The 16,527-nt window shown below is 34.8% G+C and overlaps 1 protein-coding gene across 6 annotated transcripts in view; it reads right to left on the bottom strand.

The window, feature by feature from the left end:
* TIAM1 (TIAM Rac1 associated GEF 1) overlaps positions 1–16,527 on the bottom strand; it is a 208,951-nt gene that overhangs the window by 141,982 nt on the left and 50,442 nt on the right. For all 6 annotated transcript variants that reach the window (XM_039368861.1, XM_039368856.1, XM_039368857.1 and 3 more), the window contains exons 2-3: positions 10,884–11,078; positions 9,885–9,964 (exon numbers count right to left, since the gene is read on the bottom strand). The gene's annotated coding sequence lies outside the window, so the exon portion shown is untranslated. The remainder of the gene's footprint in view (positions 1–9,884; positions 9,965–10,883; positions 11,079–16,527) is intronic.

Genomic DNA, 16,527 nt, shown 5'->3' with positions numbered 1-16,527 from the left:
AAAACTGTATAATCATTAAATGCCCTGTCCCTTCTCCTGACACTGGCATAATACAAACAAGAGGAGCTTATTAAAGGTACGAATGTTAAAGGAGCATGTTAAAGGTACGAATTGATGCATTCCCTTCCCTCCGTTGCTCTTGCCTCCCAGTAAATGTTAGCTGCCGGTAAAGGAATGATGTTTTCTGTCTTCCATGCTTGAGACCTTCATAAGTCTTCATATAGTAAATTTCAAATTTTTACTATATTCTTAAAAATTACATTCATATCTTTAAATTATATGGATTTTACAGCATGCTAACAAACTTATGGATATCAAATCAAAGCCTAGCAATAACACGACAAATCCAATTATATAAATATGTCCCCTTATTCATTTTACACTTCTATTTTATAATACAAACAATAATCTTTTGTTGAGCTAAAATCATAAGAAACCTACTTAATATTGTTTCATTTCTTAACTATTGATTTCTTAATATGGAATTGTAACGTAAGCCAGATTTCTTTTGCAAATATCTAATACTGACCATAGTAATACATTAGTTTATCAAAGATATTATAGACTTAGAATCTAATGCACATTCCAATATATGATAATAATTTGGTAGCTTTAGATGCTGCTAAGGACCAAATTGTGAACTAGTGCCATTTCACAATTTTAGGCAAAGCCCATTCCACCTTCAATTATTCAAATGGTTTAAAACTTTGGAGGATAATAAGCTGGCCTAAAGTGATAATTTCCCTAATTGCCCATGATTTCAAAAACCAAAGATTTATCTTTCTTTGATCCAAAATGTAGGTTTGACATGGAAACAAGGATCAAAATTATACTCCTGCCCAACACCTTCAAAATATCAATTGCAAAGAGTATTTGCAGCTTAGGGTCCTTGGTGCTCTCTGAGCTTGGTTGTTTTCTTGCATACAGGGAGAAAACATGGAAGCATGGGTTTTTTGCAAGTTATAAATGCCAGCAGTGGTGATGTTACCAAATCAGGTAATGAAACATCTGCAAGAAAAAAACCAAGCTCAGAGAGCAGCAAAGACTCCGCTTTCAACATATACCTTGTAGCTTTAACGGAGAAAATATAATGGAGCTATGAATAATCATATTTCTCGATGCATTCAAGGGAACAGAAGAAGGGATTATGCCCTCCTAAAGTATCTTAAGCATATGAAGTCCTAGAATGTCTTTATTAATGCTGACATTTTCTTTGCACTTGGTGCAATCAACAGGTGAGCCAAATGGCAGCAATAGACCTTGGGAATAAGCTCAGGCAAGCAGAAACACTGATCTCAGTAAGAGTGGAGTCACTTTTGATGCTAAATTTAAAGATATTGTCAGCCTTTTTTTTTTTGCAAACATTAGAATTGGAAGGAGGCTCGAGCATGCATTCCAGAATGCAATTCCTTGATAAGTAGATTTACTGTAAATAATAAAACTGGCAGGAGAAAATTCTAGTGACTGCTATATAATAAATTCAAGTTCTATTTATAGTTTAATCAAGGTGCAAATTCTAACACCTTTTTCTCCTGCTGTGCAGGAGGTGAAATTTCTCTCCTTGGGGTAGGAGAGCAATTTCCACCTGTCCTTCCTTAGGATAATTAACTAGTTGGGTTTCAAGCTGTTAACTTCTGACCTTGCAGGAAGTAGTTCTTGAGATATGTAAATATGTTGAGTCCTTAAATCACATTTATAAAGAGAGACTTGAGATTTTGTGGTCAAAATTCTTTCAGAATTCTGGATCATAATTTCATTCAAAAAGACATGTGTTATATTAATAAAAGCACATGTTTCTAAAATACATGTTAAAAGCTCTATCTTGAGATCCTTGTGCTCTATCCTGCTATGAAAACTGATCCTTAAAAATATCATCTGGCATCCAGAGGGTGGGAGGTTTGGGGGGACAGGGAAGGGTTGGACTGCTATCAGCATACATGCATGGAAGTGCCACACACAGGGACAAAAGTGGTAATGCATGTGGTGAATACCACTCCTGGCCTTCTGATGAAATTGGCAATGGTCACCTCTGGAGACCATTGTGGCTTCTTCTCGCTCGGCAGCTGTATCCATCCTTCCACCCATACTGAAAACTTCTACAGTCTGATTTTAACTTTCAGATACTCCTTTTTAATTCAAACTATGTTACATCTTTGTACTGTGGTTTATTTTGCTCTCTAAATAATGATTCCTGTAGAGAAAGATTGATTTGGCAACCAATTGTGAGTATATCCTTTTTAGTTATTAAACGCACATTCTGTTTTATAAAGTAGTTTACTTAGGGAGAAATCTACTAACGTAGATGTTTCTGTAACATTCACACATAAAACAGAGTAAGATCTCATTAAAGAGCTTACAGGGGGAAAAAACCTACTAGTTGCACTTCAAAATGAATTAAACAACTTTTAATGATTTACTTTTTTATTTGTTACATGTAATTATATCAATTATCAATGGAATAGAAGGTAATCAGTGGCTACTAATTATGAAGGCTTTGTATTAGCCACGGACAAATCCTTCACAAAAAGTATAGAAACAATCAGAAAACAGCTTCTGAAACAGCCAGGAAGGGCTGCAAAAGGATGTGACTGGTTAAATTATTTGAAGAAAGGGATTGTACATTGACCTGCATTATAAAGCACCTCTTAGAAAGAAGCCTTACCCAGCCTTACTGTGAATTACATCCAATATCATTGGCTGAGGGATGTTATTTTCCCCAATGATTGTCAAAACAAAACACTGAATTTTGACCAGACAAGAGTCTGGTCAAAACTAACTAGTCCTTATGTTCTCAATTTACACCCTGAAAATATTACAACTTTGGCTGTTCTACTGGCAATGATTACCAAAACTAATAATAAAACCACCTGATTGTCAATATCTTCCAATTGTAATCTAGTTATAGATTAATACAGTAGATAGAACTTTTATTTATTTTTCTGAGAGAAGACAACTCAAGTCAGTAATCAAAGTTATTATCTTCTCACTATGCCACTAGAACTGCTAACCAGAGAGAGAGGAAGATGCAGGCCTTCAGAGGAGCAGGGAGAAAGTCTCCTGGCAGAATTTTCTGGCTAGAAGAAACAAGGGAAAAACATCTTTCATCCTGTGATATAAATTCCAGTATCTCCTGCTACTCTTCAAGTCAAGGCCTAGACAGGAATCTACTCACCTGTCCCTTAGTGACAAAAGGATTCCATCACCATCAGATTTGCATTTGCTCAAACTGGAATTCTTTCTTATTTTGCTCACTCTTGTTTGGCTAAGATTACAAAACTGCAAGGCACAAGCCCACCTTTCCCAGAAACATTATCCAGAGATTCTTTCGCAAATGGGGTATTATTCTATTGTAGCTTTTTTTTAATTAAAAATCAGACTTAAATTCCTTCAGATATCTTACATCTCACTGTTAAAAGTTGATGTCATTTTGATTTTATTTATGAAGCAGAAGATAAAGCATCAAGCAAAACCAGACAGAATTATCTTCAGCAAGACTGACCTATAGGATTTTGTTCATATAGTGGTATTTTAACAGCAACAACCTCTAGTCTGAGTCCCTAAGGTATCTGGCTCTAGTATTCTCACAGGAGGGATTTTATCCAAAGAAAGATGGTGTAGGAAGAATATTTGGAGCGTAGGAGGTAGAGAACAGTATTTTAGCTGGATACTACAGCTGCTAGAGAGAATTCAGAGATACACTCCTACACAAAGCAGATGCAATGTATTCACTCCTCATTTTAGAAAGTGTTCGAATATTCTCCACCTCCTCAATTACAGCAAGTGCTCCAAAAGCCTTTCCTTTGCCTACAAAAACCATGCTTTCCATTTCTAACTTCTGAAAATGAAAGAAAATCAGGATTATGCTTATGGCTTAAAAAGTGATGTTTGCACTGAAACTGCATTTTTTTTAAAAAAAAAAATGTCTTCCCTTAAAATAATCTAACTTTACAAGCTTGTTGTTATCTCTGAGAAATGAAGTATGAATTCTTGTTACAAGAAATGCCAGTTCTAGAAGTCTCAACTTTCAAGTATTAGTGCCAAAATTCTCATAGACTGGAAAGTCATTCAAGGCAGCACGCAAGAGAAGGAATACAGCTACAGGTAGTCTTTAATTTACAACAGCTCATTTAGGGACTGTTCAAAGTTACAATGGTACTGAAAAAAATGACATGACTGTTTTTCACACTTACGTCCGTTGCAATATCCCAATAGTCACATGATCAAAATTCATATTTATGACAGCTGCAGTATCCTGGGGTCATGTAATCACCTTTTGCGACCTTCTGACAAGCAAAGTCAATGGGGAAGCCAGATTCACTTAACAACCATGTTACTAACTTATCAACTGCAGTGATTCACTTAACGACTGGGGCAAGAAAGGTCATAAAATGGGGCAAAATTCACTTAAAAATGTTTCACTTAGCAGCTGAAACTTTGGGCTCAATTGTGGTCATAAATCGAGGACTACCTATATCTTGAATTAGAGTTGCTTTACTTTTATCATGAGAGCCGGTTTGGTGTAGTGGTTAAGGCATCAGGGTAGAATCAGAAGACCATGAGTTCTAGTCCTGCCTTAGGCACAAAGCCAGCTGGATTGACTTTAGGCCAGTCACTTTCTCTCAGCTCTAGGAAGGAGTCAGTGGCAAACTACTTCTGAAAAACCTTGCAAAGAAAACTGAAGGGACTTGTCCAAGCATCTCTAATGCAAACAAATAAAAGAAACTAGGGAAATGCACAGAATGTATCACTTTTCAGTATTTTGCTCATTTGTGTGTGCGTGTGTTTGTGCATGCATTTATGTCAACATTTTTTTTTAAATTATCCTGTAGTTCCAATAACTTGTCAGACTTTCAACTCGTACCAGATGGTAATATGGGTGTGAATTCTATGCAGCCAAACTTTAGTTGCTCACAATGTTCATTAATTTACATTAGCATTTTTAAACCATAAAACAAGCTTTCAAGACAATGTCAAAAGCCAGGATCAAAAAAAAGCCATGGGTATATTGGAAAAATGAACATATGTATGAATAAAATGTAGCATATATATCCATTTTTAAAAAAATAAAAATAGAACACCACCTAGAACAGAAAAAAATGTTCCATGCATATAACCTGTCACATCAGCTTTCTATAATCTGATACCGTCCAGTTGATCCTAGACTTCATCTTTTATTATTAAAAAAGCTGAAGTGCAACCAAACCGAAAGAAGCAAAGTAAGAAAGAGGAAGACAATAGAGAGCCATCAAACATCTGACAAAATAAGATCATCGATTAACTCTGGAACTACAAGTATTAAGCGAGCTCCGGTCTAGAAAAGTTCCATTTTGAAGCTGCAATAAGATTACTTTATTTAGATTGCAGATGAACAACAGAAGATTTTGTTTGTGATGGCTTTCTCTAATACTTGGCTTCATTTTTTTTAGAGGGACTTAATAAATCAAGTCTCTCTCCAACATTTGACTTTGTACATAAAGCGAAGAGGTTTTTATTTTGCCAGGCTTTTGAAGATGATGTATTGTTTTTAGCTTTAATGGACTGCTCACATAATGGCTTCTTCCTGGGCTGCCAATTGTTTTATTCCATTTACTTTATTGTTCCTGATTTAGATTCTTCTTTCATGTATTATGTTTTTTTTGTTTCTGTGCTTATAAATAGAAAACAGTGATCTAAAAATAATACATAAAGTAGATACCTAAATCAAGAATGATTGAAATCTACAATAAATTATAATTATTCAATGATAATATGTACAATTGCTTCTGAAAATGTGTCAAATAAAAATCATTTTTCCATGCTGGGAACAAATTACATCACTTTAAGAAAAATTTAAATGTTTCAAGTTCTTATCTTCATCATCATCTCTAACAAAGGACAGTATTACATTATCCTTTACAAACTTACCATTCCAAAAACAATTTGACAATAATATTGGCTGCTCTGATGCATCATTAGAAGGCAGGGCAGAAAGTACATAGCTATTACTAGCATCCAGTTAAAATAACAAGAACGTAATAACATAGAATTTTTGCTGGCACATAATCTAATCAGAATCATTTTAAAGTAGGGGTAGTAAATTAAGAATCTACCTTAGGAATTCTTATAGAATTATATCTGATATAATTATAAAATATCTTCACTTATAAAATGGCTGTGAGCTAAGACATGGCTACATAAAAAGCAAAAAAAAAAAAAAAAACCCCAACAACCCAGAATGTTAATTACTCTCAATAATTTTTTGTAAATATCTTTAAGTGCCCAAAGGCATTCCTAAAATGAAAATAGCTGAGTCTAAAACTTTGCTGTGCAGTAGATATTACTGCAGGTTCCTTTTCTCTTCAAGAAAGAATGGTTTTTTTAAAAAAAGAATGTAAAAAAGAAATCAGATGGAGCAGAGAGTGGCAATCACACCAAGAGAGATGTGTGTGATACCGAAAACTGGAACAAGATTTAAAGAAATGGGGCTCCATCTCCTCTAACTTAGGAAAACAAAACAATTGTTGTTTTTGCCAATTAATATGCCAACTTTCATAAAAAATAGATGTAGTGATTTTCTAATATACCCTTTGAATGTGAAACACCTTAAACAATGTGAAAAATTTAAGTCTCATTGATTTGTATAGTAACATGCATTCAGATTAATTACACATCTAACCTTAAAATCACTTCCCCAATAGTCACTAGGAGTCAAAAATAATAATAAATCATAGGTTAAAGGCTAGACAAGACAGAAATATTTGCAGCACTTCTAGCAGATCCCAGAATAATAGGAAACCACAACAGAGAATTTACTGCAAACACAAATTCATTTGTTCCTCCTAAGCAAAAATTCAAATTAACATTAAACAATACCCACTAAAGAAAATTAGATTTCAGTATAGTGATTGGTGTGTTAAAGTATGGTAGATTCAAGAATGTCATCTCTGGTTCTTAAATCTTACTCTTCGTTTTACTAAGCGTGTATTTAATTGTCATTGCCCGCACAGCAATTTTGATGAACCTTCCAAACAAAGCACAGTAGGTCAAAGTATCTGATTGTGTAAACTGAACATGAGTATGACCTTGGGAGATAGAAAGAAAGCTGCAGATTGCTGTACTGCTATGGATTGTGGCAAATTCTGCCCCAACTGTTGCATTAGCTATATCACATGGCATTCTGTAAATTGGCAGATAAAGATATTTTCTGAAGATTGGGGGCCATTTTTAAAACTCCAAGTAGCACCTTGGTCCCTATAGTATTCAGGTGTATGTGGGAACAAAAACAGTTGCCAATTGGAATAAAGGATAGAAATTCATAGGATTTATACATAGATGTATAAATATACATGTAGAATACAGAAATATATGCACACAGCTATATGTGCACAACATAGGGTTATATCCTTAGAAAAGTTGAGGCAAATGAAATACAAACAATATTTAATCAGGTCTTGAAATGAAGTCCAACCTATCTCAGAATACCCAACATTCATTTAAATCATTTAAAAATGAAAAAAAATCTTAACAAATAATTCAGTAATATCTATTATATTATTTACAGCTAACATGTTGTCAATATAAGAAGTATACAGGATAGCAAGTGCAGCTTTATTTCATTTCTGATTTAATACAAATTATATAGTAAAGCTATATTAGGATTCCTTAGACTAATTAGCATTTAGCAACTCCTCTGAAATTTACAATCGAACCACAAAGCATGTATGTACCATGTAATCTAAACAGGATTTAATCTGTGTTGTTAAAAAGAAAATAGCAGAAAGCATGCAATGTTTTTGATGCATAAGAACATCTTGTTAAGAATCATTAATCAGGGACAGGAAATCCCATCTTTCAGAATGCAGTCTTAGCATTACTTCTTGACATGTGCAAACATAGTGACATAAAACACTGGCAGTCCTTCCTTCCTTCATCCTTAGCCATAAAGGTAATTCTAGAAGGAAATGTTTTCATCAATAATTAGGCAAATGTATAATACTTAAAATTTATCACCGGGAATTAACGTTACTTTTTATTGTATCAGCTTCAACTATTTTAAAAAGAATTTGCATCTTTGGCTAGAAAAACAGCAACCTGTCAATGCTTCAGCTTCAGAAACATCTTCCTGTATGGTTTCCAAAACTGAAAACATATACAGTGGAAAAGAAAGGAAAGGAAAGGAAAGGAAAAAGAAAAGGAAAAGGAGAAAAAAGGGATAGGGGGGAGAGAGAGAGAGAGCTTCTCCAACTCTAATCTCTCATTTTGAGGCTATACTACCTAATATAAATGTGTATCCAGTACAAATTCCTGTTCTACAATACATCTAATTTAGCTTTTGGGGTCTATGTATCAGTGTAGTTTCTCTGCAAGGGAAGGTGCATGAATTTTTGTTATCTAAGCCAGAAAAAATAAGTTAAAGTTACACACACACGAATCCAATCAGAATAACAAGAAAACATATAACACAGTGGTGGCGAACCTATGGCATGGGTGCCAGAGGTGGCACATGTGCCGTTGCCCCAGCCTTGCCTCCCCCCATGACCCCCTCACCAGCAGCCCCACCAGAGGAGAATCGCCCCTGAGCGTGGCCCACGTGGAGCAGTGCAGCCAAGGACATGGCAGCATAGACAAGACTCTGCCCTCACACCCCATCGCGCACAGTTGATGCTGCGGGGTGCAGGCAGAAGGCGTGGCCGCCATGGCGCTACTGGGCTATCTGCAGCAGGCCCTGAAGGCAGTGAGTGGCCCTGTGGGCAGGCGGGATGGGGCGGAGTGGGGGCAGGGCGGGGGGTGGAGCGGGGACAGGGCCAGTTTTTGGGCACTCGGTCTCTAAAAGGTTCGCCATCACTGATATAACATCTTATTTGAACCTCTTCTGGTATAAAATTCTTCAAAATAATTCGCACATTGAGAATGTAGGAGGAACTCTTGTTGGATTGGACTAGAGTCACCTTGTCCAGCATAATGTATCTTTTCTTGGTCAACCAAATGCATTTGAGAAGCTCATAAAATATGGATAAGAGAAACAGATCTCTTTCATTGTTGCTCCCTGCAGCAGCCACTTAACATGCACTCTTTTCAGAGGTAGTCCATACCCATCAAGCTAGTAACTATTGATAGTTCAGTCTTTCATAAATTCAAATTTGTTGGTCATCACCATACCTGATAGCAGTAAATTCAATAGTTTAACTACTTATTGTATAAAGAAATACTTGCTTTACTAGTCTTGAATCTTTCTGCATTTAATGACAATAAATGACTGTGTGCTCTAACATTCTGAGAAAAAATATTCTTTCTAGTTGCATTTTTCTTACCATGCATGACTTTATGTGCCTTTATCATACCTTCCTTTAATTACTTTTATTTAAAGTACAAAAGCTCCAGTTCCAATATTTCCTTATAGGGAAATTAGTCTAGTTCCCCAATCATTTGATTCATTCAGTTCTGCATTTTTTCAGTTCTATAATATCTTTTTAAAGGTAGGTTGCAAAAAATAAAAATACAGTTAATATTTCAAGTGCAATCATAATATAGATTTATGTCAAAGGATATATAGCTATCAATTTTGTTTTCATTTCTTTTTCTAATTATTTTTGCATAGCATTTACCTCTTTTTTCTTTTTACAAGTTACATTTTCACTATCCGCTGTAATTATTGTAATTTATTATATATGTGAAGGGGTTTTGTTTTATGTTGCAAGAATATGCATCATTATGCACTATCTTCACACAACACCTTTCTTTTAAGAGAAAATGCAGAATTCTAGCATTGCAAAAGACCGAAGCTGAAGCATAATTCGAAGTTAGGTGCATGAAGCATTCTTAGTAATATGAGTAGGAAACTTTAGTGAATTACAATCATGATAACAGTGATAAGGAATGATACTATGCTTACAATGTTGACTTACCAATTGCAATTTCTCCATTAGAAGCAAGGCAATCTGATGAGCTCACTTGATATCATGGCTCCACAGTTTCAGAGTGATGGCTGTGTAGAAATAAAGCCATTTTTTTTTATTTGCACAGGTTTGCAGCATGGATGTATGTCATCCTTGGGTACGTTAGGTAACTATCTTGGGAAACTGAAAGGAATTGTCTATAGCTTAGATTGTTTAGCAACATAAGGAAAGACATTGGGGGGTATTGTTTCGTGTCAAATTAACCATGACGATTCATTTTTGCAAGAAACCTTGATAAGATTTTCATGTAATTTTCTTAAGCATTAAAGCAATTCTAGCACAATAAACTTGGATGTATAATTGTTTGAGAAATGTCGTCCTGATTCATAAATCATGAAATATAGGATGTGTAGCATCGTAAAATATATATATTACAACTTGCTATACATATATAGATAATAAAAGAATGTAATAAGAATATATTAAGCTATTTTAGATCAATTTGTTATACAGACTGGTACAATATTACCTTCTTAACCTTGCACTTTTTTTCAGTATAATTGGGCAACAACTTGGCACTTTCCTAGCCAATCAGCTGGAGAAAACCTTTCTACACTGATGGGCAGATTTTCCCAAGGTTTCAGATGTTTCCCAATTCCACTTAGAGATGTTAGAGACAGAATCTGGGATTTCTGGATGTACAGGATATGCTCTGACACTAAAGTACTGTCCATCCTCAAAATAGATATACAGTAAGGTAACAAGAATGTGCTTAGTTTTGCAGCCGCAAATTTGCTTTCATGTTTGCATCACTCACTGAATATCTTAGAATCCTGAAATGAATATGCAAATTGTTCATCACTGAATGGATTGAATGCAGATTTAACCAAAATAAACACAAGGTAATTACTGGGAAAAACTAGTTGGACCAAACCAAAGGGACTATTCAAATCCAGATCTAATTTAAGTTTAAAACAAGGATTTGCAATGCTACATAATAAAAAATACCTTGGCTCCATGAGAAAAGCTGTTCAATGCCCTTGATGCTGTGCAGTCTTGAAGTTAGCATTCCAAGTCACACACTGAAGACAGCCCAACAGCAACAATTTAGCACATCATATTTTAAAACGCCAGCATGTCTTTAGGGCAATACATATCTTGTGAGGGAAAAACTGCTCCCAAAGATGATGTTCAATTTGAAAGCTGTAAATTAAATGACACACATAGATACACATCAGGGGTGGAAATCAGCTTAAGCTTCTTCTAATAAGAAAACATTTCTTTTTTCCCTTTATGACACTGGTAGTCTCTTTATAAAGGCAGTACAGCTACAGTACAATAATATTCATTTGTTTATATTACTCAGAGAGAGAAGAGATTGTAGTTTAATGCCTTTACATTTGGAGATAGTCTTCACATTTCAATATTTTTGGCCTGACTTGGGGCTTCTTTTATTAGTGTCTACAGCAGTTGATGGTAAAGTATACGATAATCCTGTGAAACAGTCCCCCTAAAATGTATGATTTTTCTACAGTATATTAATTTATCCATAAAGCTGTGGTTATTAATCTACATCAATTGAACTATGGAAACATATCTCTTTCATTTATTACCCAATAACACCTATTTTTAGTTTCTCCCCAGTTTAAAAATTGTCTGTCACCAGTTTTTAAACTATTATGTACACGAAGAAATAAGGGGTTGTTTCTTCACTATAAACATATCCAAAATAAACTCAATCACTTCACATTTTGTTCTCTGTGCAGCCTACTGAGGTTATTAATACCATTGCTACAAAAGTCACTGCCATCTGCCCAACTCAGGGAATAATGTTCCATTTGCCCCTCTGAATCGTTACCATTTTAGCAGCTCTGGCTATAAGCAGAATTGAAAGAAAATACACATAAACTGTTTTTTCTTGATGGATGCTTTTAAAAGAATGGCCCCTTCATGACCAGGCCAATCGTTGTACAGATTTAATTATGCATTAAGCAACTGCAGATCAAAGAATCAGATAACATTTTGTGTTTATTCTTACCTAAATTTTACTTTTACTAGACCCCAGGTATATTGTGTAAAACTTGAAGAATCCTTTATTGGCAAGGCCAACCCCCAAAACACAGAAACATCTATGGTACAAGTTTAAATGGCATAGGGGAGAGAGAGAAATAAAGAAAATTCACTAAAGAAATGTATCTAAAATTGGAAGCCTTTTGTGGAATTTTTGCAGGAAATGAAAAAAATTCAAATTATGACATAGGAATTTAACCATTGTTAAAATTTAAAATTTTCCTTATGGGGAAAAATGGACATCATATTATAGTATTAAACTAAATGTTTAATGAGTTTCTTATAATCTTGGAAGAAGTTGGAAGTTATTTTTTATACATATGTTTTGTTTCCTTTCTTTTTCTTTATATTGTTCTGCATCCCTATTTCTATCTACCTGTTTCCTCTTTATCTTTCTTCATGAAGGTTAGTTCATGTTAGTAGTTATTTGTTTGTTTTGTAAAAAAAAATAAAAATATTATGAAACATTCATAATGCTGGAGACTGATTTGGGCTTATTTATTATCACTTATCATGAAGATACTAGACATAGCATAAATTTAAATTTAGTCCTATAATATTCAAATATCATTATCAAAATCAGACAAATCAGTATTTGGGTACAAGCCCCATTCACAAAAGAGCTTAAAAATATATGAACTTTAATCCCTAAATAAGAGTTAAACTATCTAATGTCCTCCAGATTTTTGGATTGTAACTCTCATTAGCTGCAGCCAGCAGTCAGGAATTATCAAAGTTGTAGCCAAAACATCTGGAGGGCAGCTTGTTATCTATTACAGTCCAAATCATATGAAAACACTGGTTTCTAATGCAACAGATGAATTCCTCACTGCTTCAGATCTAGGTCTACATCTACCTAAGAGAGAAAGAATGTGTTTGAATTACAAGAGGAATGTGGATTATCAGTAAAAAAAAAAATGAAAACACATTCTGTTTTGCCTGAAAAGGAAGGAAGAAGCAGAAGCTATCAAGAACAAATAGAGTAAGCTGGTTTATGTATATACTGTATGTATGTGTTTTTTTAAAGTGGCTTCAAATCAGTCTTGATTTTGGGAAACTGCCCAGAGAAGTCCCTGCAGTTTTCTTGGCAAAATTTTGTAAGTTGTTTGCCATGGCCTGTTTCCTAGGGCTGAGAGAGTGTGACTGGCCCAAGGACACCAAGTTGATGTTATGCCTAAGGCAAGAGTAAAACTCAGATTTCCAGTTTTTAGCTTGTTGTCTTAACCACTATACCTGGCTCTCTCTATCTTCTAAACAGAGAAGTATTATTAAAGGAATATGCATTGGAAAACAATATAAAGATGACATAGATTAAGTTAGGTTATATCATATTTCCATTATTTGGACTATGTTTCTCCTCTCTTTCAAGTAACTTGGTACATTACAAATCTAAGTGTTCTAATACTTAATGAGTTGACTCTACAATCATTTTAATCTCTGAGTTGGAAGGGACCATTTAGGCCATTAAATGTAATTCCCTGATCAGTGAAAGTTAATAACTGAAAGAATTCAATGTTCACAATTCATTGTTTAAATTATATATCAATAACATCTTTACCAACTCAATGAACCCAATCACTGAATTCAAGGACTGGAAGAACAAACTGCATAAAATCCATCTATCAACCAACTTCTCAAAGCTCTTTTAATTTATATAGTCCCAGGTTTTGCACACTGCCTTAAACTATCTACTGAAGCACAGATTTGTTCAGTAATTAAAACATGAAGGATGGGAGAATGCTGAAAAGCACTGCGTTGAAACTGAAAATCAGCATAATTTTGACAAACTTCCAGCCCTCTATATAAAAGCTTGTAATTTCAGCCCAGATTGTATACCATTTAAGAACTCCTTGGTAAGGAAGTGTTTGTCCCATTATGAGTTCTTACAAGATTTTGGGCACTGAGCTAATAAAACACAAGTAATCTGTAATTACTCTTCATGCACATCAAAATCCTTTCTTGTTCAGATATGCTTTCTTCCACTACCACTCTCTTCAAACCCTAATTGGAGCACCATTTTTCATTTTAAATCTTCACTCTTTAACTGGCTGATCCTTTCCCAGGTTCTCATGACTCATACAATTGTATATTGTATTGAAGGATTCAATTTATCTCTCAACCTATTCTTACCACATACTTCAAAGGAGAAGATCTTCCAATATAATGCATTTGGGAAACCAGACAAAGGCTTATCCAGTCCTAACAAGTACCTTAATTTTCAAATACCTTTCTTTTAGCCTAGATTTATATAAACAAAGAGCAAAGGAAAGCATTACAGTATGATACATATGAGCCAGGGAAACAGGAAATGCATTGTGTCACTTTGCAGCTTTAAATCTGAGAAATAGAATTGCACAAAGCCATCAGTACACAGCATGTACCAACTTGCAGATTTAGTTTTGGTCACCCTGAATTTAATTCATCAGCACTGCAAAGAGTCTAAAGGACGTGAAAATACATATATAATAGGTGAGCTCACCTGCCTAAGAATCATTTGAAAAAGAAATACACAAGTTCTCCAAATATTAAGTTCCATCATTTCCAGCAGTTGTAATCCAACATATCTGGATGTTCAGTGAAGACAAATCTTCAACCAAGATTAAAAATCATACATGGTAGTTTATGCACCAACTTTATAGACAAAAGTGTTATTTCTGAACTGCTGTGGAAGCCATATTTATTTGTCTGTTAGCCATCAAGAGGAACTGAAGAAGAGTTTGCCATGAGATATTTACATAGGCAGTTACTGATTCCTGCTAAAGAACTGTGCCAAATAAAATAAGATGATATAGGGCAGGGGTGTCAAACTTGCAATATCACGTGACCAGTCACGACATATCATGAATTTTTCTCCATTGTCGGCAATAGGGTGGGGTTGGTTTCAGCATGATGCATCTGGCCCATGGGCCAGCAGTTTGACATCCCCGACATAGGGCATTCAACCAATCACTTCAAAACTTGGTGGAGGATATGAGAAGCTGCAGGTAGAAAAGGAAAACGGATATCTGTCCCCATTAGTGTAATACAGGGATGTCAAACTGCCGGCCCATGGGCCGGATGCATCACACAGAAGCTGCGCCCACCCCATTGCCAGCAATGGCAAAACACTCCCGATATGTTGGGCAATGTCACATGACGTTGCGAGTTTGACATGTCTGGTGTAATATATCCTCCTGACAGAGGAAAAACCTTAATAAAATCATTCCTCTCTGATTTTATTTAAGTATTGCATGTGAAGCAAGAACTACTGGCTTCTTGTTCTCAAATATGTCAAGAACTGGAAGCAAAGTACAAACTACTGATGTCAATATCCAAATTGTTCAGAATACATGCTGAAGGTACACTAAAGAAACAGGGACTGGATTTCCTGTTGTTGTTTTTAAGATACTCCTGCTAGGAGGAGTCAAGAAGAGTCAAATGGCCTGCACAAGCATTTAAAGTTAAAAAAAAAAAAATTAAAAGATGCATCCACCTAAAATTAAGCATCTTTAACCTATCTCACTAGGACACAGACACACTGACTCCAATCTTCCTACGGAAGCAAATGGTATTATGCCTTGCCTTGTTTTAAGTATTAGATTCCACAATTTTGCAGAGTGGCAGTTCAACGGGTTATATCTCTGTAATTATTCATGTCACTTGTGACTTAATGAAAACACACAAATATACAGATACACAGGAATATTATGCATGTAGGTATACAACCCCAAAATGTTTTAGACAGTAGTATTACAAGAGAACAGAAGTGATTAACATATTTAGTATGTTTGCTATACAACTTGTTCACATGCAAAACAAGAGTTTGCCCATCTGCACACTGGATTGCTGCTTCTCAAGAGGATACTGCAGGATAGAAGTTTTGTAGTCTTCTTATAGGTAGAGTAGCTGGAGGATCATCGGAGAAAAAGCTCACCTAATGACACTAAGTAAGACCAATCCACATTTTCTTAATTACTTTGGGATATAATCAATTTACAGTTGAAAAGAGCTCATTGAAAACAACAGGACAAAGAAAACTTCTCGGTGAACCAGCTTTTCTTCTGAGTTAAAGAAAGTGAAATAAAGAGGAAAATAACACTTTTAAATTTTTCAAAACAGCAAAGAATGTAATCAAGATTTCAATTAAGTTATAAAACAGATAAAGAGGACAGTACTAAATTTGAAAGATAAATATTTTGACAAGGCAAGATTATTTCTATAATAATCTGATTACTATTATATGTTCAAAAATGGAAAGACTCTGAAATACACATTGGATTGGTTGGTAAAAATGACTGAACTAGCAGAGAAAGCAAAATGAACAGAAAGATCAATGGCTACATTTATTAGTGACTGGAAATCTCTTATGAAGTTTTTGCTGAAAGAAGAAAAAAATGAACTTGTGATTTATATCTTTGGTAATTAGAAAGAAGAAAATTATGATGTAAATTTAGAGAAAGAGAGAGTAAAATATAACTGCCATCAAGATCAGAAACCACTCGAATTTTCTTTTCCTTTCCTTTTTTTCCTATTTCCATTTCCATATTTTTCACTTTTTTATTTCTTTTCTTTTATTCTTCTAAAATTCAAAATCTGTACTGTT

Source organism: Crotalus tigris, unplaced genomic scaffold (genome assembly GCF_016545835.1).
Source record: "Crotalus tigris isolate CLP2741 ecotype Arizona unplaced genomic scaffold, ASM1654583v1 scf7180000020943.996319, whole genome shotgun sequence".
NCBI lineage: Eukaryota > Metazoa > Chordata > Lepidosauria > Squamata > Viperidae > Crotalus > Crotalus tigris.
Note: the sequence above shows the minus strand (reverse complement) of the source record. Positions and strands in the feature narration are given on the sequence as shown.